We start from the raw sequence: 27,650 nt of genomic DNA, 5'->3' as shown, positions 1-27,650 counted from the left end.
GGCCGAGCGCGGGGGTCGCGGGTCGGGGGCGGGGCCGCGGGCGGGGAGCGAGGTCTCTGGCCGGGAGTCGAGCGGCGGCTGGGCGGGGGCCGCGGGCCGGGGGCGGGGGTCGCGCGTGGGGCCGCGGGCCGGGCCGGGGTCTGCGCTCGGAGGCCGTGCGGTGGGCGGCGGGCGTGACCTGATAGCGCTGTGCCCCGACTGCGGCGCGGGGTCCGCGGCCGCCCGGGGCTGTGGCTCCGCGGACCTTTGTCACTCGGGGAGCATGTGACCGGCGGTGTTTTGCTCCAGTGGGTTTGAAAACTTGGGGGTTGGCGGCGGCGGGAGCAGAGCAAACATCGGGAAAGTTCTGATTGTGCGCGTTTGCTGATAAGGCCGCCGGGGCTGCACTCGGCGCGGAGAGAGGCGTCCTCCCATTCGTCGCCGGCCGCCCGGGTCGGAGCCGGCGCGCCCCTCCCCCCGCCGCGCCGGCCCCGGCGTCCGCGGTGACCCGGCCGGGGGCGGGGGCGGGAACGGGGACGGGGGCCGGCGGGGAGGGCGGGGGCCGGGGGGCTGGGGGCGGGGGTGGGGGGCGGGGGGAGGCTGGGGGGCGGGGGCCGTGCCGCGGGTCTTTCCGAGGGCCAGGGGGCCGTAAGGGGGTCCGGGGGCCGCGCAGAGGGCTGGGGACGGCGCCCGCGCCCCTCCGCAGCTCCCGGGCCTGCCGCGCGGCCTCGCCTGGGGGCGGCCAGCCCTGGGCGTGCTCCCGAGTGGAGGAGGAAATCGCACTTGCTCGGGGCCTAGGACAATGGCAGTTGTTTATAGCGAGGCTGCCCCGAGAGTTCTGAGGGTTTTCAGAAAACCGGCTGGAGTCGGGGTCGGGGCTGGGAGCGGCGGCGCGGGCCGAGAGGAGGGGCCGGCCTGGCGGACACCCGGAGGGGGTCGTGTGTCGTCGCCGAGTTGCCGTTGCGCAAACTTGGGCCGCGCGCCGCGCACCTTGCGCAGGGACGTGGTTCTCGTGGCACCTGGTCACGTCGGCTCGGGGGCTCCGGTGCGGCTGGGTTATGTGCTGCGGTGCCGGCCTGCTCGCACCGTCTCGCGGGCCAGATGGGAACGTTGTCCCGGAGCCGCCTCCTTTTGTTGTCCCGCCCGGCTGCGTGCCGGAGGGACGCTGGCGCGACGCTTGCGGCTTGGGCCGCGCGGGGCTGGGAAGGGCTTCCGCGGTCCGGTGCTGGCCCCCCCGTCCGTCCGGCTGCGCCGCCGATGCCGCTTCTCGGCCGTCGGCTGCCCGTCCCGGCGGTCGCGCGCCGCTCCTCGTCCGCCGCCCGGCGTCTCCGGTGACCAGGTCCTGCCCGCGCAGCGGCAACGCGCCTCGCCGGTTCCGGGCGTGTTCGCGGTCCTCGGGCGGGGGTGCGCGCCGTCGTCTACCCAGTCCTGGGCGCGGGTTTCTCGTCTCTGCGGTGGGGAATGGGGACGTCAGATAGGTCAGTGGTGCTGGCTGCTTGGTTTGTCTGCTTCAGTGAGTCTGTTCATAATTGCTTTTGGAGAAATTTCCCAAGTCTGGTTGAGAAAAGGAGTGTTTTTTCAACTTAGGAGCAGATCATTCAGTTTCCTCTCTGGGATTTTAAATTGAGTTGGCATTTAGAAACATGTAAATCAGAAACAGATTATAGTTAGTGGGTCTCAAAAAATTACATGTTTAAGCAGTCAATTGAAACTTTTTCTCTATGTTCTTAGAGGGACTGGTAGGTGTTAAAACTGGCTTATCATTTGGAGAGCTGCTTTCTGCGTCGTTGTCCTGCAGGTGAGAAGTTGCTGGGCCTGGGACATGAAGCAAAGCAGGTTGGAAGGGCTGGTTTTGAAATGGATTATGACTTCCATTTAGTAGTTCCTCCTCCCCGTTTAACACTTGATCTCTCTTGAGAAATGATTCTCCAGAAATACATGGGAAAGCTTTGTGTAATGAAATAAACTGTTTCGTTGTTTTTTGTTTGTTTGTTTGTTTTTAATGTCTGATGTTACTTATATTAGTTTTTTCATAGAAACTAGTGCACACTTAATGCTCCGTGTTCTGGAGAACTTTGCGTACTAGTAAACTTCCTTTGGTCTTGCAGGGTGAGCTTCTCATCGAACAGGTTGTATTTTTCATTATGATGTGGGTAGCTTTCATATTAGGAATTCTCTAAGCCAATATTTCAAGGTTCATGGTTTCACTTTGCTTCATCTAAACTTGTGTCTAAAAGTGTGTACTGTCTAATGATGAACTTTTACTTTATTGGGGCATCACAGATCATTTTTTCTTAGCTTTCTATAAGAATGTAAGTGAGATACAGGCCTGTATTATTTTCTATAAATGTTAAACAAGTTTACTACAGAATTTGATTTGTAGGAGTATAATTTAAGCCTTATTTTTAAATATTTGGATAATCTTTTTATGTATCTATATGAGAGTATAGTTGTGACTTCTCTTTTGTTTGCTTTTGGGGGGGAGGATACAGTAATCGTTATCTGTCATCAAATTTTATAACTGTGTTAAATCATTTGTGTTTCGTGGTTTCAGGCAGTCTTGATAACCACTGATAATTCTGTGGTTTCTATGTTCAGTAAGATGATAAACTTCGGCTTTTTGGATTATATTTATTTCTTAAGAAAATTAGAATATGTTCTAATCAACCTGGTTATGTTTAATTTTTTCCTTCATAATGACATTTATATGTTAAAAGGAGGGCTTCCAAAGAAAAAGCAAGTTATATTTTGTAACTGAGTATTTTTCAGCCCTTTCCTCACTTGGGTCCTAGATTCTTTAGGAATTGTAAAGTGAGATTTGATTTAAACTTACTGTTGATATTTTATCACTAGGAGATTGTTGTTAAGTTAAATTAAGATCTTGATTACTGTGGAAAACTATAGCTCCTAATAAAAGCTGCTTGAAGCTCTTTAGTCCTGTTGTTTTCTTAATGCTAAGTCTTTATTTCTTTTAGGGACTTCTGATTATTTATTATGGCATAGTGCTTGTTGCTAATCTTTACTTCCCATTACTTTGCCAGAAGCAGGCTTCTCTGGTTACCCAAAGGTCTCCCTCTTGGTTTTTGGAGTTCTGTTGTTTAACTTATCCCAGTCTTGTTATTATAGCCATTGGTTTCTGTTTCCCTCGCTGATTACATGAAAGTGAGAGCTTAGAATTTTATTTTTTTTAAGCATTGTTAATGTCTTTCATTGTGGTAGGTGCTCAATAAATATTTTGCCAAAAAAGTGTTAGATACGACTTTCTTTCTGTATAACTTCTTTGTTCTTCTTCTTCTTTTTTAATATTTTATTTAGCAGGCGCTTGCACAAGCAGGGGGAGAGGGAGAGGGAGAGGGAGAGGCAGACTCCCTGCTGAGCAGGCAGCTGATGGAGGCCTCTGTCTCAGGACCCCTGAGGATCAGGACCCCAGCCTAAGCTAGAAGCTTAACTGACTACTGAACTACGCAGCCACCCCCATATACCTTTATTCTTGACAAAATGTGGGATGTATACATACTAAAAATGTGGTGAGATGATCTGTTAAGCTATTAGAGATTTTTATTTTCGTGTGTTACTTTTGCATAAAGGTTACACCTAAATGCAGAAACTGTTCAAGTAGTTGGCCCATTTGCTTTCCGAGACTTTAAAGTCAGTTTTTTAGAAGTAATTTGAGTTCATTATCTTCTTTTTGTATTGATGGGAAAATAGAACGTAGAATTTGTACGTACATTCACATTTGCTTTATTAAAGGTGAATATGTTATGTTTTTAATATTCTGAGTAATCTTCAGAAGTGATGTGATTCGTGTGACCCAGAGGTGTGTGTAAGAAACAACTTCGGGTTTGTCAGCAGAGGTGGAGTAGGAAGTCTTGGTGTGAAGCAGTAAGAAGTTGCATAATTTATAGCTAAGTCTGTGTTCCAGACTAGTGCTTAGGTTGGGACTATGCTTTACCATAAGACTTAACTACATTTGAAACTGTTTGGGAAACAACAGTTGTGTTACTGAGCACGGGTACTTCAGAAGATCTCTCTGGTGACTAACGTATAATGATACAGGCAGTTGCCAGTGATGTGTTTTTAGTATTTATAGGCATCTGTCTTTTTTTTTTTTTTTTTTTAAATTTGAAACTCAATGGTAGTTGTGACTTCTTTCCTTTTAATCTTTATTTCCTGTAAGAACTGGTTAAGATTTGTTTGTATGGGTGTGAGCCTGTCAGTCTGAGGTGAACCCTTGTCCAACACTGTTGAACATCTTAGGTTGAAATTGCATCTAGACAAGCTTCAGTTTGCCCTCCTTCTGCCAGTGGAAACTAACTTTAATTTTTGCAACTTACAGACTTAATGGAATGTAACTGTTGTAACTAGGCTTTTCTAGAATTGTAAAATTTGGGTTGTGGTTCATAGCAGGGTAGTAGAAGTGTCTCTTTCATATTCTTGAAAAAAGGATCACAGAAGATCAGATTGGTATGTGCCAAATTGGTGGGAAGCTTCTGAAAGGAGGTTTCGGTGTATGCCATTAAGGATTTAATTGAGCAGTTGTAGTGCGTAAGGCATTGTTACTGGAGCTGCTCGTTCTGGTGGCATAGGTTAATTTGTTTATAAGCAGTTTTACCAGACTTGAACTTCGGTATAATGTCAGAAAATGCTAATAAATAATGATAGCAATTATTTTGATGTCAATCTGCTTTTCTTTATTATAAATGAAGTGGGTGTGAGTACTGCTAGTAGACATAAAATTAAACAGATATCTTAATTGAAAATTATTTCCAGGCTGGGTAAATTCTGTTGATTTTGTTCAGAAGTTTGCTGTTTCTGTTGTTCTTCTGGCTGATTGTATTTAGGATGTACTCATTCCCCTTGAAGATGCCCAGGAGAGACACGGCAGTTTGTTCGGCCTACATCTACTTGTGAGTTGGATATTAAACACTTTGCCAAATCTCACAGAACCTTTCACCAGTTTTGGGTGTGTCCTGTCTGTTAGCTGGCACTGACGGGCTGGTAGGGCCTGCGGATCCATGGAGGGCTTCTAGTGAGTGTCCCCGTGTGTGTGAGCTGGTGGCAGATGTGGGCATGTTGTCAAAGCTGGACCATTTTTATGAATGAGCAGAAGCTTTTCTTAACATTTCCAGTTGCATTTCAGGACCAAATAGAACAAGCAGAGAGCTGGCGAGGGGGTTTTGTTCGCCTGTCTCAGGCCATCTGCTTGAGGTTTGGTTCTGGAATCAAAAATGTAAAACTTCACTCACCATTTTGGTACATGTGATTGACCAAAATTGTGTTATGATTTAACTTAGAAAGTGAGTGTATTTTATAAGTTGAAAGTAAGCACATGTAATAGTGGTGTGTAGGTAAACCAGGAAAGCATCTTCCTGATTTATGTTGATTGCAAAAGATAAGGATAATTTGAAGTTTCATACTTGCAAGTTTACAAGCGTGTGTCATGAATGGATTTATTTAGAGGAACTGAAATTGAATAGCTTACTATGACTGGAAAGTAGCCAGAATTTCTATATTTTTACTCAAATTTTGGTGTTAAAGGAAATTAAATTGTGTGGCTTATAGAAAATGAGGTGAACATTTGTTGCACTTGTTTGTATTGCCACATTTTTAGATTGATGACACACGACATGGTTTGCTCTGTGTGTGTGTGTGTGAGAGAGAGAGAGAGACTGAAGTGCAGCTGCCGTACGGCATTAACTGGTTTGGGTGTACAACAGAGTAATGCAACGTCAGTGTGCGTTTATATACGTTAGGATGCGGTCTCCACGATAGAGCTAGCTAGCTACCGTCTGTCCCCATCCCAAGTCGTCAGATGCAGTAACTAAATTGCCTGTGTTGTACATTATATCTCCAAGTCTGATTTTATAACTGGAAGTTTATAGCTTTTACCCCCTCTCCCACCCATCTTCCACCCCCTCCCTCCTCCAACAAGTACCAGATTATGCATCTATGAGTCTGTTCCTAGTTTTGTTGTGGTTATTGGTTATGTTTGTTGGGCTTTCTAGATTTCACACAAGTGAAATCATATGGTATTTGCTTTTCTTTGAGTTACTTCACTTAGCATAATACTCTCTCATCCATGTCATTGTAACATCATGATTTCACTTTTTTTTTAACTGCTGAGTAGTACTCCATTGTGTATGTATGCCGCACTTTATTCATTGACCTGTTGATGATCACTTAAGTTGCTTCCGTATCTTGGCTGTTGTAAGTCACGCTGCGTGAGCAGAGTGGTGCCTGCACCTTTACAGACGGTTTCATTTTCTTTGGGTAAACACCAGAAGTGCAGTTGCTGGAATATAGGGTAGTTCTATTTTTAATTTCTTGAGGAACCTCCGTACTATTTTTCATTCCCACCAATAGAGCCTGAGGGGTCCCTTTTCTCCGCATCCTACCAAACACTTGTTATTTCTTGTCTTTTTAATGGTAGCTGCTCTAACAGGTATGAGGTGGTATCTTCTTGTGGGTTTGATTTGCATTCCCTGATGGCTAGTGATGTTGAGCATCTTTTCATGTGCTTATCGGCCATCTGGATGTCTTCTTTGGAGAAATGTCAATTCACAATATCTGCCCCCCCCTTTTTTTTTTTGCTTTGTGAATGCTTTTGTCTGTTTGGATATATGTGGTATGTGGTTTGCAAATGTTTTCTTTAGTTGCATATATCGCCTTTTCATATTTTTCATGGTTTCCTTTGCTCTGTAGAAGCTTTTTAATTTGATGTAGTTTTATTCCTTCATTTTTGCTTTTGTTGCCCTTGTATGAGGAGACAGACCCAAAAAGACTGCTTAGACTGCTGTCCAAGAGCTTACTGCCCGAGTTTTCTTCTAGGAGTTTTACAGCTGCCCATTTACATACGAGTTTTTATTAACCCATTTGAGTTCATTTTTGTATACGATATACGGAAGTGGTCCCGTTTCATTTTTTTTCTACATAGTTGTCCAGTTTTCCCAACACCGGTTACTGAAGAGGTGGTCTTTTCTGCACTGTATATTCTTGCTTCCTTTGTTGAAGGTTAGTTCACCATATGAATGAGGGTTTATTTCTGGATTCTCGGTTTTGTTGCATTGATGTGTGTGACTGGTTTGGTGGCAGGACCACACGGTGTTGGTTACTGAATCTTTGTAGGTACAGTTTGCAGCCTGGGAGCTTTATACCTCCGTTTTTATTCCCCCCGAAATTAGTCCTTTGTGGTTCCATTCAGTTTTGTAAAGAATGCCATTGGTGTTTTGACGAGAATGGCATTGAATCTGCAGATGGCTTTGGGTGGTACGGACGTTCTGACACGTCTTCACATGGGTTGGGAAAGTGTTCTTGCACTTGATGAACATGTTATGTCTCCTCGTTTGTTTGTGTCATTTCCCGGTTCTTTCATCGGTGTCTGTGGTTTTCAGTGTGTAGGTCTTTGACTGTCTTGGTTAAGTTTATGCCTCGGTATTTTGTTCTTTCTGATGCAGCTGTGCATGGGATTGCTTTCTTAATCTCCCTGAAGTTCATTATTAGTGCATAGAAACACGACAGAATCCTAAGTATTAGTTTTGTATCCTGCAACTTTGCTGATGTTTTATTACAGCAGGGTTCCAATAGTATGTTGAGTAAACGTGGGGAGGGTGAGGGGCGCCTGGGTGGCTCAGTCAGTAAAGGGTCTGCTTTTGGCTCAGGGCATGATCTCAGGGTCCTGGGATCGAGCCCCACATTGGGCTCCCTGATCAGTGGGGAGTCTGCTTCTCCTTCTCCCTCAGACCCTCTACCTGCTTGTGCTCACCCTCTCTCTCTCCCTTTAGTTCTCAAATTAAAAAAAAAAAAAATCTTTCTGAAAAAAGTGGTGAGAGAGTATCCTTATCTTATTCCTGATCTTAGAGGAGAAACTTCTAGCTTTTCACAATTAAGTATGGCATTAGTTGTGGGTTTGTCATTTTGTCATATGTGGCCTTTATTATTTTGAGGTATGATCCTTTTGTACTCATTTTGTTGAGAGTTGCTTTTTAAATGTTGTCTCTGCATTACAGTTACCATAAGGAAAACATGTGAGTAATAATTCTACCAGGCAAGAGGAATAAACTGGGATTGTCTCCATTAACCCCAGGTGCAAACAAGATGAACTCACATAAATAGTTTCTGAAGTCTCAAACTTTCTTTGGTTTACTCCTGGCACCAGTGCCCAGGTGACCTAGATAGAGTGGACGAGACCATTTTCACAGAATGTCAGGTATTTTCTTTGCGTTTTTAAAACCGTCTTCCATTTGGGTAGCCCAGAAGCACACTGCGAGAGGGCATACCGCTGTTGAGTCTGGCTCTGCCCCTGGCTGTAGTAAAACAGTGTGACAGGATTTTCAGATAAAGAAGTCTTGCCTCGTTTTCTGGAACTTCATCTGAGAGTTCCACTGTTGTTTTGTAGTAGAAGAGAGTTTTACTCCTAAAATTAAGACCCATGAAGAAATGTCATAAGGGCAGTTCAGGGAGCTTGTTATATTCAGAATTACAGCTTATCATTCTCTATTGCTTGGTTTCATAGACGTTTTGCTGCTAAAGGAAAATTAGACTTTGGCCTTTCGTAAATTTAAATTGTTGTTCCTTGCAAGAATGTACTTTCTCTTTACCCTTGTTTGCTAAGAGTGGCGCTTTCCGTTGGGACCTACTTATTCTTTTTATTTCCTGATTTTTACAGGAGAAGCAACGTGATTTCCATTTTACAGCTTCTTTGTGCGCCGCTGCCAGTCACGGCGTTTTGGTGCGCAGACTTCAGATTGTTCATTTTTTCCTGTTGCTTTGAACTAAGTTCCATATGTTTGGGTGCAGAGATGAGCTAGGAGCAAAAATACACACAATGTTGGGGCGCCCGGTGGACTCAGTCAGTGAAGCATCCGACTCTTGATTTCAGCTCAGGTCATGATCTCAGGGTCGTGGGATCAAGCCCTGCACTGGGCTCTGCCCTGGACCTGGAATCTGCTTGTCTCTGTCCCTCTGTCCCCCCGCAGTCTCTCTCAAATAAATAAAGTCTTAAAACAAATACACACACTGTTGGACACAAATATTTAAAAACCATTGTATTCTTAAAATGGATAACTTCTGCATACATGTTTAGTATAAAGCCTGTGCATTGGGAAGAGGTCTTTCAAATATGTTATCTTTTTGTGGATATTGGTATTACTATCTGAGTAAATTTTTGAGTGCCTCAGACCTCTAGACCAATGCTTATAAAATATAGCATGATTGTACATAAGTTTACAATATACATGATTTTACATGAGCTCTCTAATGAGTTTTTAAGTTAGATTACATTTCATGTTAATGAATTTTTGTATTGGCAAAAACTTGGGGTGATTTAGGGGGTGATTATTATTATTTAAATTTTATTTATTTCTTTTGACAGAGAGAGATCATAAGTAGGCAGAGAGGCAGGCAGAGAGAGAAGGGAAAGCAGGCTCCCTGCTGAGCAGAGAGCTGGACTTGGGGCTCCATCCCTGGACCCTGGGATCATGACCTGAGCTGAAGGCAGAGGCTTTAACTCACTGAGCCACCCAGGCGCCCCCTAGGGGCTGATTATTTTTAAGACATTGGTAATAAAAGAATCGGTCATATGAAGGTTTTTGGTTTGAGCCTAAGTATTTTCATTTCTGCTAGTAATTCTTTGCAAGATCCTTTTATATGTTTTTTATGTTCTGTTACATTAGAGTTCACTGGCTCATTCTTTGAATGGACTTTTACTCAGGCGTGGATTCCGCCATCAAGTGTTGACCATGTAGAAAATACTGGTCCAGTGACTTACGTGGATAATCCCAATGTGGGACATTTCTGTAAACAGTATCAGAATACTCTGTTTGTTACTATTACTGCTGATCAGAAAAATCTTAGGTTTTTTTAACATCTCAGTTCCTGTGAAAGGTCCTGGCCACACTGTGCAGGCGGCACTTGGCACTTGAGGGATCCAAGGGCCTGCTTCCTGTGGGAGGGGGGGGATCCTTCAGCCCAGTGAGGGCAGTTCGATGGGCATCTGTCTGGCGGAAGTGGTGCCCCGGGAGCAGTCGGCACTTCCCAGTGCTCTTCCTTGAGAGAACCATCAAACTGGCACGCAGCCCGTGTGGACATTTTCCCCAGTGTGGTGCATGGATTATTGAGCAAACATGCCCCCGAGAGTCAGACTCTATGAAAATTCATCGCTTTTTTCTGTTCTCTCAAAGACACTCTTAAGTGAAACTGCACCCCTCTTTGTAAGTGTGGATTCAGGGCACTGAAAACTTCATTGATTCTGAGGACGGTTTGCTGCTGCCTTGATTTGTGCTGACGCGCCACACGCTCGGCCCGGCAGGGCTTCAGAACGTCCGCATGAATGGCGGCGCGAGTGCAGCACGGCCGGCAGCCCGTTGCGGGGCTCGTGCTGGGCGCGCAGGGTCCGCGGGTCCTCTCTTCCCCGCTGTCTTTGGAAGCTCTGGGGGGATCCCCAGGCGTTCGTGCCTGGTACGTGTGAGCTGCTGGCCGAGGGTGTGTAGGGGTGAGTTTTAGGAATTGTGGTTTGTATTGTTAAAGTCTATATTCATGTTATTTTCCAACTTTGGTTGTAAAGTTAACATGCATATCACTTAAAATGGGAGCGCAGGGCTCACTATGTTAGAAGGGCAGATTTCAGCGTGTATTAATTTTTCATGTATTACGTATGTGGTTATTTCCTGAATAAGCGTCTATTTTAACTTTTACTTCTCAGTAACAAGAGGCAAGCATTTACACTTTTGTTACGGAGGAATGCTGTCCCACAGCCTCACTAAAGTGGTGACCCATGAGTCTTATTACTCTAATGCATTCAGGATAAGACCTCGGCCACTCCTCCTTGTGGAGCCCTTCCTAGTGCAGAGAACAATGCTGGCGAATGGAGTCCCAGGTTTTGTGGGGGGTGGATGTGTTGTTGGATGCTGGCTCCCGGCTCCCGGCGCTGGTCTGCCCTGTCGTGCTCTCCATCCGTCCCACGTGCAAACTCTGAATCCGGCCAGCTGTTGACTCTGTGAGGAGGTCTTTTCGCAACTGTTTTTCGTTGTATTTTCCCTCAGTTTTAGTGTATTTCATGAGGTAACGCACAGACAGGTAATACTTACTTTCTAAAATCCATACACAATATGGAGTTTTAGTACTTTAAAGTAATATGTAAATATAATACTTGTAAAAATGCATGTGGTAAAAACAAAATATTAGAATACTGAATTTATGTTTAAGGTGAGTTTATTTATTCAGTGGCGACTTATTTCACAACTAATATATTGTGTTATTTATGGTGAGGTGTAAATTCATTTCAAGTTTTTGGTGACCCTTTCCTTTTTATAGATAGCATTACTAAGTCATTTTGATGATACGCTATTTTTAACCACTTGAAATGCGTTAGTAAACATGTTCTTTTAACTTACCAGGGAATAAAATACAGATAAGAGGTCGTATTTGCTGCAAAAGCCAGTTCGTAAATGATTCCTCTATAGACCAACTGGGTTTCTGCTTTTTCAGGAGGAGGAGCCGGCCTGGAGTACCATGGACAGTGTTTTCACATTTCACGTTTAGGGCCTCAGCTATTTAAAAATGTGTTTTTAATTCAAGTTTGGCATAGGTGGCCTCGTTGAGTTCTTAGTATAGATAACGTGTTTTTGTTCCAAATTTGCTGATTTCAGTTTTTAAAAAAATATTTTTTATTACCTTCAGGAAATTATTACTTTGGGAATATCAAGGACAGTATAATTAAGACCAGCAGATCTGGAAAAGCATTAGGAAACACTTATGATATTATTTGATGGTTTATTTTTAAAGCATAGTCTTGAAAATGTAGTTAGACATAGGAGTTTATGCGTATGCTTTACTGCGGTGAGATGATATGGATGATATGGTGAGTGTCTTTTTATTATGAAAGTAACGTGCATGTTTTAGAGTACTTGGGAAATGTTTGACGCATGCGTGTATGTTTGGTTATACGTGTTTATTAATTATTTGCGTGGTTAGTCAGTACTGTGTCCTGTTTCTTGACTAGCCATAGGTCTGTCAAGAGTGCAGCTTCTGACAGCTGCCTAGGCCGCTCGGACCGCTGTAGCACTTCACAGCGAGTGAGTGCGCCGCGCCCGCATCTGACAGGAGCTGGAACGCTTTGCGTGGCCTGTCTCCTCCTCCCAGCAGTCATTGGCGGTAGGTGCTCCGCTCTTCTCTTGAGGAAGCAGAAGCTTTGTTGGTCTGCAAAGGAGTCATTTACAGATTCCTTTATTCGTCAAGATTTCTTACCTGTGTTTTATTACCCAGCTAAGATAGAACAGTCTGTTTGCTCATAGATGCTTTGTGTGCGTTGTCTTGACTTTCTGTGGCAGTCCCACGAGGTGGGCACTTCTGCTGTTCTCAGTTTTGGGTGAAGAGACCAAGCCCAGGAGAGGAAAAGACTTGCTCATGGGTGTGCAGGTGGAGTGGGCTGACGAGCAGTGGCTGGAGCCCGGCCATTCGGCCTCACACCCCGAATGACGGTGCTCATAGAACTCAAGAATCTAAGATCACTGCGATGAAAGCAGTGTTTGGAAATTTTGTAGGAAAATAATTTATAACTAGGATAATTTACGGGCATCTGGCTGGCTCGGTCAGAAAAGCATGTGACTCTTGATCTCCATGTTGTGAGTTTGTACCCATGTTGGGTGGGGAGCTTACTTAAAAATAAAATCTTAGAAAAAAAATAAATAAGTAGGATAATTTAGAGCTTGATTTTCAGAAAGAATCACAAGCGTGCTAGAAGGAACCCCTTTCTGTGTCATTTATGTATGTTGTAGACATGAGTGTATTGGTTCTCTTCTTGATGTTCTGAAGCTGTTACATCTCATCTTTGACACAGCTGATTGTATGTTTTGCAGCCCGTGTGGTGCAGGCCATACCGCATGTTCTAAGCAGGACGACTGGGAGCTGCCAGAAATTGGAGTGTGAGGGCATTTGGATAGCCTCGCGGTTAGCTTTCCCATGCCTGAGAGAAGCAAGACAAGCCTCCCCACGGTTCTGGCTGCTTTCAGACGCTCTTGTTCTTGGGACAGCCTGGGTGTTGTCCTTTCCCTTGGTCTGCTGCTGCTTCCTGCCGTCCTCCTTGAGTTGGCTTTGGGGTAGCCTCAGCCCATTTCTGGTCCATGCTTCAGAGTAAACAACAAATGAAACTTGTTTGTTCTCATTCCATTTGGGGCTCACTTAATTTAATTTTGTAAAGTTTTGTTTATATATTAACCAGCAGTTTCCCCCTAGGTAATGTTTGAATTTCAACGGTTTTCTAGAGATAATTCCTTGATTGTTACTAACAATTCTACCTAACATCTGTTGAGCAAATATTTGCCATTCTCAAACCAGAAGGAGGAATTTCAGATGAAATGGCAGGCTTAGGGGGCAGTGTAGTGGACCTTCTTAGATCATGCAAATTCACTTCTCTGGTTAGGAGCCTGTGTTTTCTCACATGGGGTAGTTTCTAGATGGGAGGTTAAGCATACTTATATGGATCAAGGACTGAATAACGGACTGTAAGTTACATAGATTCCATGTATACATGACACACATATATATAATTATGTAATTTTGCGTTCGTATGTAATTTTGTAACACAGCACACTAAGCGTTGTCTCTAAACTAGTGTTACAGGGAGATTAGATGCGTGCTGCACCAAGGTTTCTCTCTCTTGTAGTCTAGCCCCAATAGAACTTAACTGTAAGAAGTTATTTTTTTTTAACCAAGTGACGACTGGATCAAACAAGTACCACTTGTTTCTGACTTGCACAGCTTCTGAACAAGTTTCCGGTGCTTCTGGAATGTTTACATTTTATCTTAGTATGTAATTATGCCTGCGTGTAATCGGTATCACCGGCGTGATTGTTGAGAGCCATTGCAGATCTTACATTAAATACTATGAAAATTGTTTGCGTCTGTGACCTTCGACTGTGAGCAGAAATTTTGGAAATAGCTACGCGCCTGTATCACAGGCCAAGTGTCAGGAAAAATGGCTTCTGTGGTGTGTGTGTTTCTGTGGCTCTGCCCTGAGAAACCGGTGGACCTGTAGCCGCCCCTCTCGCGCTCTTCTGAGGCCAAGGACACAGCGCTCCTGCCGGCCAGTCTTCCTTGGGTGCGGCTGTGCGTTAGGCTTGGTCAGCCACTGGCCCTGCAGAGGTGAGAGGGTGAACCGGTCTGCTGTCCAAGGGGGAGGGGACACAGACGGACCGTTGTGACCCCATCGTGCTGTCAGACCAGAACCTAAGTGGCAGCCGACAACGCTGACTGCACTTCGGGCCTGAGGTTGAATCCTGGCTTTGCCACTCAGGAGAGGTGTCCCTGTCTGCCTCCGTTTCCAAGGTTGCTCCTCGGGCGGTTAACTGGACGGGCCAGGTCTGCAAGTGCTGATTGTGCGGCACGCGTGGACGCGCGGTTCTTCTCTCAGATAGCTCCCACCCTAGTCTGGAGGACAGATGGCAGAAGACACGGCAGGCACGTGGTAAGTGCTCTGTTGGGGTGGTGGGTACCGGGGCCATCTCCGTAGACTACTGAGATGAGACTTTAGATGGCAGAGAATTGTCTGGAATTTTCTGTGCGGGGGAGGGGGAGGGCGTTCCTGGCAGAGAGCACGTCGGTTCAGCAAACATGCATCCTCTGGGACCCGTTGGGAGAGCCGAGCCAGAGGCACACTTGTTGGGAGCGCTGTTGGCGGCAGACGTGCACGACTAAGCCAGTGCACGTTTGCATTAAGCGCAGCGAGGAGGGAGGCCCCGAGGGGCCTGGGCAGCGGACCTCTCCTCCTTGGCAGGTCGGCAGGTTGAAGGGAGCCACAGGAAGTGTTTCTTCTGAATCCTGAAGCGTTTGTAGGACCTAGCCGGGGGAATCCGTGGGGCGCTCGGGGGGTGCCCGGGCTGGCCGCGCCCGTGTGTGCCCGCCGAGCTGGGAGTGCGCTGCTCCTTCCTGCGCGAGGCTCGCGGCCGCTGCTGGTGGTCTCCGTGCAGGCGTGGCTGCGTGGCTTGTTCTGGCCGGTGACACAGGCCCCTCCAAGCCCAGGCTTACAGTCCCGTGCTGTGCTGCTCTTGTCGCTCCTCCAGGAACTGGTACGTCCCAGGTGGGGGCTAATTCTTTCAACTTTGCTACCAGAACGAAGGCTTGGGGGACATTGCCAGCTGCCCACACACCCAGGAGCTGTCACAGGAAGGAAATGGGTCTTTGTTGTTGTGAGCCCCTGAGGTGCTTTGTCCTTTGTTGTCGCAGCTTAACCTGATGACTGAAGTACAGTGTGTGTTGTGTGTGCACCCTAGTGTGTCTGGAGCGGGGGCGTCAGTGACGTGTGACACTGGGCGTGTTCACCAGGGCGTTTCTCACTGGCCTTGTTAGCCAAGTGAGCATGACCCAGATGAAGTAGTACGAGGTTTGCCTCCAGCAGACCCTCCTGGTAGCAGAGTGTGAGGAGTGTGGGCAGAGCCAGCTCGGAGGCTGGACTCTTACGGGCTCTTTGGCTCTTGTTCCAGTGGGATGAAGGCCTGAACTGAACTAAGGCCGCTCAGTTCACAGGGAAGGACGGAGCCTAAGCTCAGGGCGTGCCACGGGGACATGGAGTGTGACGAGGGGAGCGTCTGAGAGCAAAGAAAGTCCAGGTGAGGCCCACGTCTGTGCTTGGCCACCTAGACAGATGGTAGGACCCCGAACCAGAATTTTAAATATATATATACACATAGTAGATTAGGTTTGGGTGGCGAAATAGCAGGTTGTGTTGGAGTTAGTTTGGATTTGGGTGCTTATGAACGTTTGGGTAGAAGGTTCTATGCAGACAGCTGAGGAGGAGCGGCAGCAGGGGACGAAGGGTGATTGTGGCGGGTGGGTGGCAGGCCACCACGCCAGAGAGGAGCCTGCTGCAGAGGACTTGTGTGAGAGGCCGGAGCCCCAGGACAGCAGGCTGGAGAACGCCCTCCGCCCGGAGCGGTGGCGGAGGGGGCGTGCTGGAGCCCGGGACTGAGCGGCTCTAGAAGCTGATGCAGGAGAGAAGTCTTGCTGCTGCCCAGATGGGGCGGGGGTTGACGGAGGGAACCTCACTTGCCAAGCCTTCCCCTCTGTGACCTGTAACACCTGTGACCTCGCCCCTCGCCCGCTGCTTGCTTGGGCAGCGCCCCTGCCTGCACCACCGCCCCTCCCCAGGGAGCCTCCGTCCTCCCTTTGCCAAAATCACTTGGGCCTTGTAGGCCACAGAGAGTCTCTTCTCTTTGTCAGTTAGAGAAGGTCCGTAATTAAGTATGGGACTGGTCTGAGACCACAGGGGCGAATGGACACTGACTGTAGCTGACATGGCCCACTTACTTAACTGGCTTCCCACTGTACACACTCGTTTAGATGCTAAAAAACGTTGCCGATACTCCTGGTCACAGATTCCCGTGCAAGAGGACATTACGGAGGGCCTGACTGATCTCCCGGTCGCTGCTGCTTCCTGGGTCCTCTTCTGCCTTCCTCTCCTTTACCAGGACTGAACTGCACATGTTATGGCCGTCGTCATGGACTCTGGAGTCTGTATTTTCTAGACCAGGCAGTCGAGGTGATGACTTGCCTGTGCCCGAATCCAGTACTGCTTCGGAGTCTGGGCTGGTGGTCATATGGTGACTGTTCCTGAGGAGGTGCTGGCGCGGGCTGGCGTTCCTTCCTGCAGTCACGCACATGGACATTTAGGCCTCTCCCGTTATCTGTAAATAAAGGCCCAAAACACAAAGCAAAAACTGTATTTGGTTTCGGTGGCCAGTCTTCGAGGAGAGGAGCTGAGGCACGGACTCGGTAACGAGCTACCGTGCGGGAGCGGAAAGGAAGGTAAGTGGAGCTCTGGAGAATCCAGTAGCGGTCGGTCAGTGCACTTGGGTAGCGGGTTTGCAGGTAGGCTTTGTCTCAGAGCTCCAGCATTCTCCCTCAGGTTGGTCTGTACGAAAATAGCAGTCCTCCTCATCATAAACTTGTGATTGATCTTTTTGCTTCCAGTCTTTCATGCGCTCAGATGTTCAAGTAATGTCCCCAAACTCCCGCACCTCCAGGGCTCGCGAAGCTGTAATGTTTTTTTAGCAATTTCTGACCTCTCTTCCCTAGTGTTTGGGAAGACAGAATTGCTGGGGGGAATCTGCGTAGAGCCGAGGGCATGATGAATTTACTCTAGGAATTAGGTAGTGAGTATGAGACCGCTGTTTTTATTTCCAGGGCTGAAGAGTCGTTGGTAGCACAGCGCGTTGCCGAACACTTGGCTGCTTGCACTGAGCTTTGGCTCTTTGGAAACAGGGAAGCGTGGGTATGCACTCTGCTATCGATTTGAATTGTTTAACTTTAAACATAGAAGTTAAATTTTACAACTTTTTCATTGCTTCTTACCCTAAGAGGCTGAATTCTTGACTTCACTGAAACCTCTCCTGTCCAAGTCAACACCGACCTTCACATGGCCAAGCCCAGTCATTTCATAACACCGTGATCTGACACATCCTCTGTGAGCTCTTTGTCCCCATGGCCTCTGGGACTGACCTACTTTCCTTTGCTGAGTGAAGGAGACCCCAGGGTTTGACCCCGGTACTTCCTCTGTTCTCCACAGTTACTTGCTGGGTCAGATTTCCTTTGCTCATGAGTTTAAGTGCTGGATTGCCCGAGCTTATATCCCGAGGGTCAGTCATTGCCGCGAGGTTAACAGGTCCAGAACGGAGCTCTCCTTTCCCATTGGCCCGCTCTGCTCTGCTGTAACAGTCTTCCCCATCCTTGCAGGCTTCCGGCTAGTGGCTTTCGTCTGTTGTGTATGCCCACGACCTGGCCGTCATTCCTGATTCTTTCCTTCTCTCAGACCTCTTACTGAATCTCTCAGCGAATTCTGGCAGCTCTGCCTTTAGACCGTTTTCATCATCTAACTACTTGTTGATGCTTGGCCCAGCCTACGCTACCCTCATCTCATCCATACTCTTCCAGTGACCTCTTACCTAATCTTTTTCTTCCTTTCCCCCATCATTTTCCTTTGCCCTCTTACCTGTCTCCTACACAGAGATAATACTTCTAAACCTTAAGTTAAATCACGTCATTTTTCTGGTCAAAACTCTCCGATGGCTTTATATGATTCACAATGTACCTTGGCCTACAAAGCCCAGTGTGATGCCCTTTTCCCCCGCTTCTCATTCTGCCGTAGTCATCGTGGTCTTGTTATTCGTCACACATGCCAGCCAGGCTGCTGTCTTGGGGGCATTTGTACTTGTTTCCTCTGCTGGAATGCTCTTTGCCTAGAGTTAGGGCTTTGTTCAAGTATTCCCTCCCACTTCTACCCCCAGTGACTTTTGGTCCCTCTGCTCTGTGTCATTCTTCCTGCTTGCCACCACCTGTCAGTGCTGTGTATTTCCTGCTGGATTGTAACTTCCCGAAAATAGAGGGTGTTATTTTGTTCATCGCTCTTTCCCCATTGCCTAGAATTGGGAGGGGGAGGAGGGGAAGGGATGGTCATGATGATTTAAATGGAAATAAAACTCATCTGTCCCCTAGGCTTACTTTCTTAAGTCTTCCTTGACTAAATTACAGTTTTGATTTCTTTTTAAAACATTTTACTCGAGGGGTGCCTGGGTGGCTCGGTTGGTTAAATGTCTACCTTCTGCTCAGGTCATGAACTCAGGGTCCTGGGATCGAGCCCCACGTTAGGCTTTCTGCTCGGCAGGGAGTCTGCATCTCCGTCTCTCTCTGACTCTGCTCTATCTCTCAAATAAATAAAATCTTTAAAAAAAATTAAGTCCTTATCCCATATTATGGAATGTTTACATTTATTTATTTATTGAATGTGTAATTTTTACATTTTTAATACAGTTCAAAAGTATTAGTGAAGTGAGGTTTATCTTTGAACTGATTTGTGTCCCAGCTTTGGAAATTCTGAACTGTGGTGTTTTTGTTTTTTTCCTCCCTTGTGGACTGTTCTCTCTCTTTCCCTTCTTCCTTCCATCTCTTGAGAAACAGACAACCCTTGTCCGGACGCTCGGACCCATTCTGAGTAGACCCGTGGTTGTGCCTCAGCCTGCCTCCCTAGGCAGTCCTTGTATTAGGGGACTTCACCTTTCCCAAGGAGCTGGGAAAGGCAGCAGGCAGCAGGCTGATTCTTGTCCTGGCAGCAGGCTGTCTCAAGGCCTCCTTGACTTGAGGACACACTCCACACTTGGTGGGGGCTAGGAACCGCATTTAATTCCCAGAACAGCAAGGGAGGTCTTAATGTTTTTCTTTCAGTTGAATGAATGGAGGCCCAGAAATGTTAAGGAACTAATAGTTACAGACATAGCCTTTCCGTCTCGCTTTCTGCCTTTGCAGAGAGAACTACTCACTGAGAGTTGTGGATGACCGTTCCCTTACTTCAGCTGTTCTGTGTTAGTCCACTGTCCGCATTAGCCTGGCTAATCTGTCCCAACCCCTACGTGGAAATGATCAGGTTGTTTGTATTTTTCCACTGTTACAGATGTGTATTTCATGAACACCCTCGTTCATGTTTCCTTCCGTATTCAGAAAATTTGTAGCATGGACACCTGGTAATTACTTGGTCATAGGCCATGCAGAGATGCTGGTTTACCTGGCCTGGCAAATTGATCTTTGAGATGGCGTATCAGTTTGCAGTCCCAATTCCAGAATGTCCTCCCTCCTCAGTGTATTCAGACTTTTTTCTTTTAGAAGCTGGAATATGTGAAATATTTATTGCTTATATATTACCCTGATTTCAGTGAATGGACATGTTTTCTTATGTTTATGGTCATTCCGATTTTCTCTTTGAATTGCCTGTTTATATATTTTGTATATATTTTTTCCCATGAGCTAATTGTCTTTTTCACACTGACTCACAGAAATTCTTTGTAAAATCTGAATTCTGATTTTTCGTACATTATGTATTTTAGAAATATGTTGATGTTATGGTTTCTCTTTTTTTTTACAATTTTTTTACATTTTTAGATTTTTTTATATTTTTTCTCATTTTGTTTTACAGTGTTTTCTGTCACAGATTTCAAAACTTTTCAAGTAGAGTTGGGTGTATCTTTTTTTAAGTTTTATACTTTTTCTTGTTTGATGCATACATTCCATGTTTTACTCTGAAAGTTTTACAGTGGCTTTTTACAGTTAGATGTGTAGTCCCCTTGGGATCTCTCTGCAATATGGTTGTGTACTTCTCCTCACGCCCGTGTAGTGGGGGCCACAGTGCTGGGCATTCTGGGGCCGCCCAGTACACCTGGTTTTCTGGCTTTCCTTCTTGGAGTTTTCTTTCTTTTTATAAACTCAGTGGTACACTTAAGAGAAGGTTTATTTTGTATTATCTGTCATATAAGGTGATGGTTCCTGAATGTTTAGTGTACCGTCATGCTAGAACTGGGAGTTTTACAGTCTTTTTTTTTTTTTTTTAAAGATTTTATTTATTTATTTGACAGACAGAGACCACAAGTAGGCAGAGAGGCAGGCAGAGAGAGAGGGAAGCAGACTCCCCGCTGAGCAGAGAGCCCGATGCGGGGCTCGATCCCAGGACCCTGAGACCATGACCTGAGCTGAAGGCAGAGGCTTAACCCAGAGAGCCACCCAGGTACCCCGACCGCAGTCTTATTTTTATACAGCGGGGTAAGTAAGAGGCAGTGTTGCTTCGTGATTGAAAAGTGTGGCCTCCTGTTTCAAAATTGCTTCAGTAGGAATTCTGGCCCACGGTATTAGCTGTGCCATCAGGGTCAAGTGAGTTGGTCTTTCTCAGACCCAGTTCCTCCTTTGTGGGACAGGAGAGCAGTAGGACCGGCCTCTAGGGCTGCGGTTGGCGCTGAAGGAGAGAACGCCTGGGGAGCTCTCATCTCAGCGCTGCGTTTGGCTACGGAAGTTTTTAGGAGGGATACCCAGATGTGTTAGGTGTTCTTGGGTCTGTGTTGTGTCGTCATTATCGTTATTCGTGTTTTGTTTTTCCTCTCCCTTTCTCGTTTTGTTTGCCGTAGCAGAACGTCTTCCTTGTTCGTCTCGGGGCAGAAATTTAGATCCGTCTGCCTGTCTTAATGTCACTTGACATCATTTGTGGGCAGAGGAGGCTTCCAGCAGCGTGAGGAGGTTTGACAGTGTGTGTTTCAGGTTGACTCTGTGTTCAGTATCTTAAGTTGAAACAGAAGCGCTTACTTGTCACTGCTTGTTACGTATGTGCGCTCCCGTCCAGACACAGTGGCCTCACCCTCCCAAGTCGGTGTCGTTAGCAGTGGAATTTCGTGTGGAAGAACACAGTGATTTGTAGGTTTTCGTTTCACAGAACGTTACACTCACCCTACTTCTGTATCTGTTTGTGAGGTCGTGGGTATGCCATCGTGCTGATTACCTGAGGACTTGATTCCACAGCGTGCTTGCTGCCGTCTGTGTGTGCGCGCATTAGCTCGCGCTGTTTACCAGTTGGCAGGAGCCGGGTGAGGAGGTGAGAGTTCTCTGGGGAGACTGTTCAGTGACATTCAGATGCGTCTGTCCGGCGACCGCCTCTCTCCGTGCTAATTCTCTTCCGCAGTTTTTGTTCAGAAGGCGCCTCACTTGACCTGTGAGCTGTCCTCGGCGTGGCCCTGCCCTACATAGAGGTTCTGTGTTCCTTTTCTAAACTAGTGCTCTTAAAAAATCCTCCTTAGCGACAGGACTCCTTTTCAAGGTCCCTGTGCCAACAAACCTCACCTGTTTGTTTTTCTCTTGCCTGGTCCTAAGTGGCGTTCCAGTCTGCTGGGGTCATTGGCTAAGGCAGAGGGAGACGGGACGTCAGGTGGGAAGGTCCTGCCTGGCACTGACTACGCCGTTCAGGAGCATTCCTGATACCAAGGGGGCGCGTGCCGGCCGTGTGCCCGGCGAGCGCAGAGCCTTCCTGACCAGAGGGCTTGTCGAGTTTGTGAAGTTCCTGCTGTAAGACCACCCTGGTCCGCGTCACTTCTGCTGCATCGGCCGTCCCACGATTAGTTAGTTTCTAACTCGTTCTTTTCTCCTCTGTCCCAGCCCCCGCTGGGTATCTTGCGTAGGACATAGAGGACGCACCACGGCCTGTATTTTAGGGTCGTACTAATGCGGTTCTACCATAGAGCTTGAGGGTATTTTTAATTTAGGAAGGTTGCGTAGTAGGTTGAATTATGAATTCAGTTTTTAGTCTGCTGTGCTACTAGAGGAGAAGGATACGGATGGCCGCATTTTGATTATAGGAAGCTTCTTTGAATCAGTCAGCAGAGAATTTACTTCGGTGTGCGAGCTTCCATGAGTGCAGGACATGACCGTCCACTTGCTTGTGTGTACAGCTGCTGTGGTGCGCTACCTTTGCTCAGCTTTAGAAGGTCCTTCTTAGTTACTTATTTTGTTCTGGTTTTTTTGGGGGGGGGAGAGAGAACATGTAAGCAGGGGCATGTAAGAGAGAGAGAATCTCCAAGCAGATTCCCCACTGAGTGGGGTGCCTGATGTGGGGCTCCATCCCATGGCCCTGGGACCGTGAGCTGAGCTGAAGCCAGGAGGCAGGCACCTCGCTGACAGAGCCACCCACGTGCCCTGAAACTCCTTTTTAACATTTTATGTACTTGAAAAAGAATCTCAGTACAGATTTAAGCAGGTTACAAAAACACATTTTCTAATTTTATATTCTTGGTTTTTCTTTTTGATCTTATCACACTGTGATATTGAGGACAGAGGTCAGGAATTCTGTGTATGTGGATTTTGGTTATAGTCAGATCCTTGGAAACTTTTGGATATTGAGCTTCAAAAGCAATTTATAAGTGTTGTAAAGTGTCAGTTTTATTCTATAAATTATATATATTTATTCTATTTCACATTTTTCAATTACTTTTCTTACGGGCTCCATTGTTTTTTGCTTTTGTATTTTGTTTTGCTAGAGATGGGATTCGGGGCCTTTCAGACCCGTGGTCACGTGTGAGCCGTTGCGAGAGCGCACACGAGAAGTGGCATTTGCCGTCAGTGCCTCATTCGTAGTGGCTGCTTCTAGATACCGCAGGGGTGTGTTGACCCCACACGCGGTGGGACAGAGTCGCCTCTCCATTTTGTAGGCAGGGAACCCGAGAGCTCAGGCATCTCGCCGGGAGCCCACGTGAGCGTTCAGTGAAAACACCGGAGTCCCAGCGAACGTCTGCCCATTTCCAAGGCCCTGCCTCCCTCCCTCCCTCTCCGCACACCTGCTGCTTGCTCAGCGCGAGCCGCTGACCGCCCGCCGACGTGTTACTTCATTCTCTTCTTAGAGAATCCAGCTCCTTGAATTTTTTTCTAAAGCATCTGTATTTTTATGAAAATAGATTTATTTCATTAATAATAAGTTTGTAATTATAATTTATTTTTATATTAAACACTTTTAATAAGGAAATTAAATAGATGAAACTCCTTTATATTCATCCCCATGACTTAAAAATTTTCAAGATTTCATTGTTCTTTTTTTGTTTCTTAAGATTTTATTTATTTGAAACAGAGTAAGTGAGAGAGAGCACGGGCAGGGGGTCAGGAGCCGCAGGCAGAGGGAGAAGCAGGCTCCCTGCTCCCAGGACCCTGGGATCATGACCTAGCCCAGGGCACATGCTTAAATAAGTGAACCACCCAGGTGCCCCCAAAATTACTTTAATAATTGTGTTTTAATGTAATTGTTTCTTTTGTAATCTTTTGTATTTTATTTAATGCATTTAAAATTTTCATTCTGAGAACAGATTGATGGGCTTTGCTAGACTTCCAAAGAATCTTCAGCAAAGTTGATTGTAACCTCGGATTGGTGGCATTTGGGGTTGTTTTTGTATATCTGTTATGTAAATACATTTAAAGATTACACTGAAATATACACCGAAATATAGACATAGTCTTTGATCATGAATGTGATGATCGCTCTCTTGTCAGGTGGTTCAGTGTATTGTCTAACTGATCTTGTTTCAGTTCTCAGTATGTGTATATGTGGTAGCTATTGGAGACTTAAAAATTCTAAGAGTACCTTCTGGAAAACCTTCACTTTTTGATGCCTCCCCCTCACCCCCCATGATGTGGACTTAGGAACTGGGTAGATTGCTGATTCCGTTAGGGTCTCGCAGCGGAATGCAGGTTTAGCTCGCGGTGACGGTTGGCAGAGTCCGGGCTTGCGAGTGTTAGCCATGGGGGCAGCCGATGGTAAGAAGTCCCTGCCGGCAGCACCGCTGAGCGTCTCAGATAGCAGGGGGCCCTCCTGGTTCTTGCAGCACAGTGTGCTCTCCACTGGGTGTCGGCGCATTTATAGTGTGTGAAGGTGTTTGTGCACCAGATGGGTTTTTGTTAAGAGTTTGTAAAATGGGAGATGTGCTTTGTTGTCTTTGAGGGTGTGTGTGTGTGTGTGTTTTGATCCAGAAAACTTGCTTTCCACCTGAAAGATAACTTTTCCCCTAGTTCAGTAAACTTAGTTTTTCTCATCTTTGCTGAACTGGCATCAAGATGTTAGAGGTAAAGTAGTTGGCTCACACTTGAACAAGGGGACACTGCGGTGTGTAACAGATTACAAATTTATTTTCAGACAAAAGATATTTGAATTATTTTATTATAAAAATATGTCTGCGGGGTCAGAGAGGTGTGCTCTCACGTGATTGTATGCCCATTTGCGTTCCTACCCACAGAGCAGTGGTGCCCTGTGGAAGTCCTTTCTCACAGAAGAGGAAACAGATTCTGCAACATTTCTGGGCATGAAGCAGACCCCCCCACCCCCCCACTGAGCAGGTTGCCCAATGTGGGGCTCAATGCCAGGACCCTGAGATCATGCCCTGAGCCGAGGGTAGACGCTTAACCCACTGAGCCACCCAGGTGCCCCAAGAGGAAGCTTTTAATCTGTACTCTGTAGTTATCTGAAGGGTGCTCAGTATAAAACAAACCCATTTACTTAATTTTTACAGAAACCTTGTAAGGTACCATTTACAGGGTGCTGTAATTAGTGCCATTAGAAACAGAACGGGGGCGCCGGCCCGGCTCTGTGGGCAGAGCCTACAACTCTCCGTCTTGGGTTGTTAGAGCCCAACATCGGGTGCAGACATGACTTAGAATCTTTTAAACAGAAAAGAAAAAGGGTGAATAAGCAAAGAAAAAAGAGACAAACTGACTCTTAATACAGAGAACAGACTGGTGGTTGGGGGGTTGGGGGGTTGGGTGAACCAGGTGAGGGGTTAGGAGGACACTTGCGGCGGTGAGCGCCGAGAACTCGCTGTAGTTGAGCTGTTATCTTCTCCACCTGAAACTGACGTAGCACTGGATGTGAGTTATACGTGATAAGAAATACATAAATAATATTTTAAAAAGAAAACGTCGGGTTTCTTAGGAGCCCCCCCTCCCATAGGAATGGGGAGTAGGCCGGAAGGGCAGGGAAAGGGCCCCATTGGGAATGAATCCATGGGAGGAGTAAGCATGAGCCTGGCCAGGACGTCGTTTTACAGTTGTTACTTATTTTAAGCTTTCCTGAAATGCACATAATTTTAAAGAGTATCCTTGAAGTACTGGTGTTTAAGAAACAGTGTTCATGTAAGTAAGATTCCAAAAACCCATATTCAAGTATTTTTTCTATCTTCTACCTAAATTATTAACACTCAGATGGCTCTTGTCTAGTTGATCAATTTATGTACTAAAAATGCGTGTGTGTTTTGAGGCACAGCCATATTTTTTCTTAACATTTGCACCTATTTTTGGAAGCACCAGTGTTAGGAATGAATTTTCTGTGTGTAATAAAGCAGTGTGTTCTGTCGGCGGCCCTTTTTTCCGCGGGGAGTCGGTTGACTGCCCGTTACAGTCAGCGTTGCTTTGCTGCGGGCTAGAAGTGGCTTCTCCACAAGTGCTGGTCACACGGAGAAGGAGGATGGACTAGCCCTGTCCGCCGATTGGCTTTAGAACCAGTTCTTCTGAGTACTTTGGGCAAAAGGAGATTTAGGATTGCCCTGGTGAGTTTTACTGGTTTGGGGAGGGTGACTTGATGATCAGTGTCATTGATTAAGATATTGGTAAAATACTTAAAAGTGAATCTCCACCTTTAACCCTTAGTTCTTTGCATTGACTCTCTAGTAATTGATACAGCCTTCTGCGGTTTGGGGTTGTCGTTGCTTTTGGTCTGTTCTTTCTGATAAATATTAAAATAGCTTTGCTTCTGAGTTGTCATTAAGTCCAGCCCAAGTAGTGTTGCATTTCCATTGTAATAATCCTTGTGGTGATATTTCTCAGGGAGAAGTTTATACAAAGGTAAGTATATACCTTTAGGGAAGAAAGAAACTTGTTTTCCTGTCAGGAAAAAAGAACCTGTAAAGAAAGGAAAACAAACAGGTGATACATTGTATCTTCTGCCTCTAGATTACTGCCCTTGGCACATGGTGCTGCCTGAGCTTACCTCGGTGTACCCCAGTTACTGGCCTGCCTGCTCCAAACACAAGTTTCTTCCCGAAAATATGCTGCTAGCAAGTGGGCAGTACATTTAGGTATTGGAGGACCTACAACAGTGTTTTTAAATTTTAAATACTGTTGTCTTTTGGGTAGTTTGTGTAAGGACTTTGTTAAGGAAGCATTGGTCTTTGTACAGTTTAAATGTTAGCCTGTCATTGAAACTTCATGGCTGCTTATTACAGATTTAAAGTTTTGTCCCAGAGTCCTTATCAGTTCAGAACAGACAAGCCACAGCTGGAAGAATCAGATATTGTTATTGGAAGTTTTGACTCAAATTTGTTGTTATTTTTATGTGCGAAGCAATGTACTAGCGACTGAGGGAGGGCCTAGACCAATGAATCAGAGGCCCCTCAGGGAAGCTTCTGTCTAGTGGGAGTGCTGCTGGCTCGTTCTTTATATAGTTTACTTCTCAAAACAAGCTTATTTGTATTTTATAATCAAGGAAATGGGAGCTCACATGCATATCAGAGCGCTCACTCAAAGACACAGCTATCAAGTTGAAATGCCAACTCATTTCTGCCCTGCTGCAAACTCCAGGGGTCCCTCGCACCCCGCAGCGTGCAGGCTCACAGGCTAATAGAGAAATTCATCAGGCACCGCGCACGCTGTGAGCCTCGCCTCTGATCCCAGAGTGAGCTTTGAGATGCTTGTATCCGGATGCCAGATCTGTCTAGGTAGGGGTTGTGGCAAGTTATTGACCCCTCTGAGTGTCAGAATTCTTTCTCTTCACTGTTTTTCTGGAACCCCTCTTCTACGTGTTGTAAAGAAACGGAAGACATTCATACCCATCTTCCTCTAGAAGATGAAGCTTCTGGAAGGAGGGTTAGGGCATGGTGGTGCAAGAGTTGCGGTTTCAGGGGACAGCTCGTGCTGTCTGTGTCTCAGCCCTGCTCCTTGGCAAGCTGTCTGGTCTGAGTTCAGACAGACGAAAAACCTCCGTGGACCTTGTTTTGTAGCCCCTGTAAAGTTGGGATGATAACAGTACCTAATTCATGTTCGAGGAATTAAATGCTGAACTCTTAGTATCTGGCACACAGTAGCTCTTAATATATGTTAGTTATTATTAGTTATGGTTATATTTTAACTAATATATATTAGTTATTATTACAGTTGGTTTGATCTTTGGGGTTCAGGAGCTTGATTTTATCAATCTTCTCAGGTCTGATAAAATTCTGTGGACTTAGTCACACAGGCCAAACTTATTTTTTGAATAATTAAACAGTGCTAATGTATTAATTTATTCAGGTGTTATTCTAGTAATAGCTATACTCAGGTATTCTGTGTGATAATGAGGTAACCAGGCA

At 46.0% G+C, this 27,650-nt stretch overlaps 1 protein-coding gene across 15 annotated transcripts in view; it reads left to right on the top strand.

The window, feature by feature from the left end:
• The window catches only part of AFDN (afadin, adherens junction formation factor), a 128,942-nt gene that overhangs the window by 360 nt on the left and 100,932 nt on the right, over positions 1 to 27,650 (top strand). The gene's annotated exons all lie outside the window — the stretch shown is intronic.

This window comes from Neovison vison, chromosome 1 (assembly GCF_020171115.1).
Source record: "Neovison vison isolate M4711 chromosome 1, ASM_NN_V1, whole genome shotgun sequence".
Lineage (NCBI taxonomy): Eukaryota > Metazoa > Chordata > Mammalia > Carnivora > Mustelidae > Neogale > Neogale vison.
Note: the sequence above shows the minus strand (reverse complement) of the source record. Positions and strands in the feature narration are given on the sequence as shown.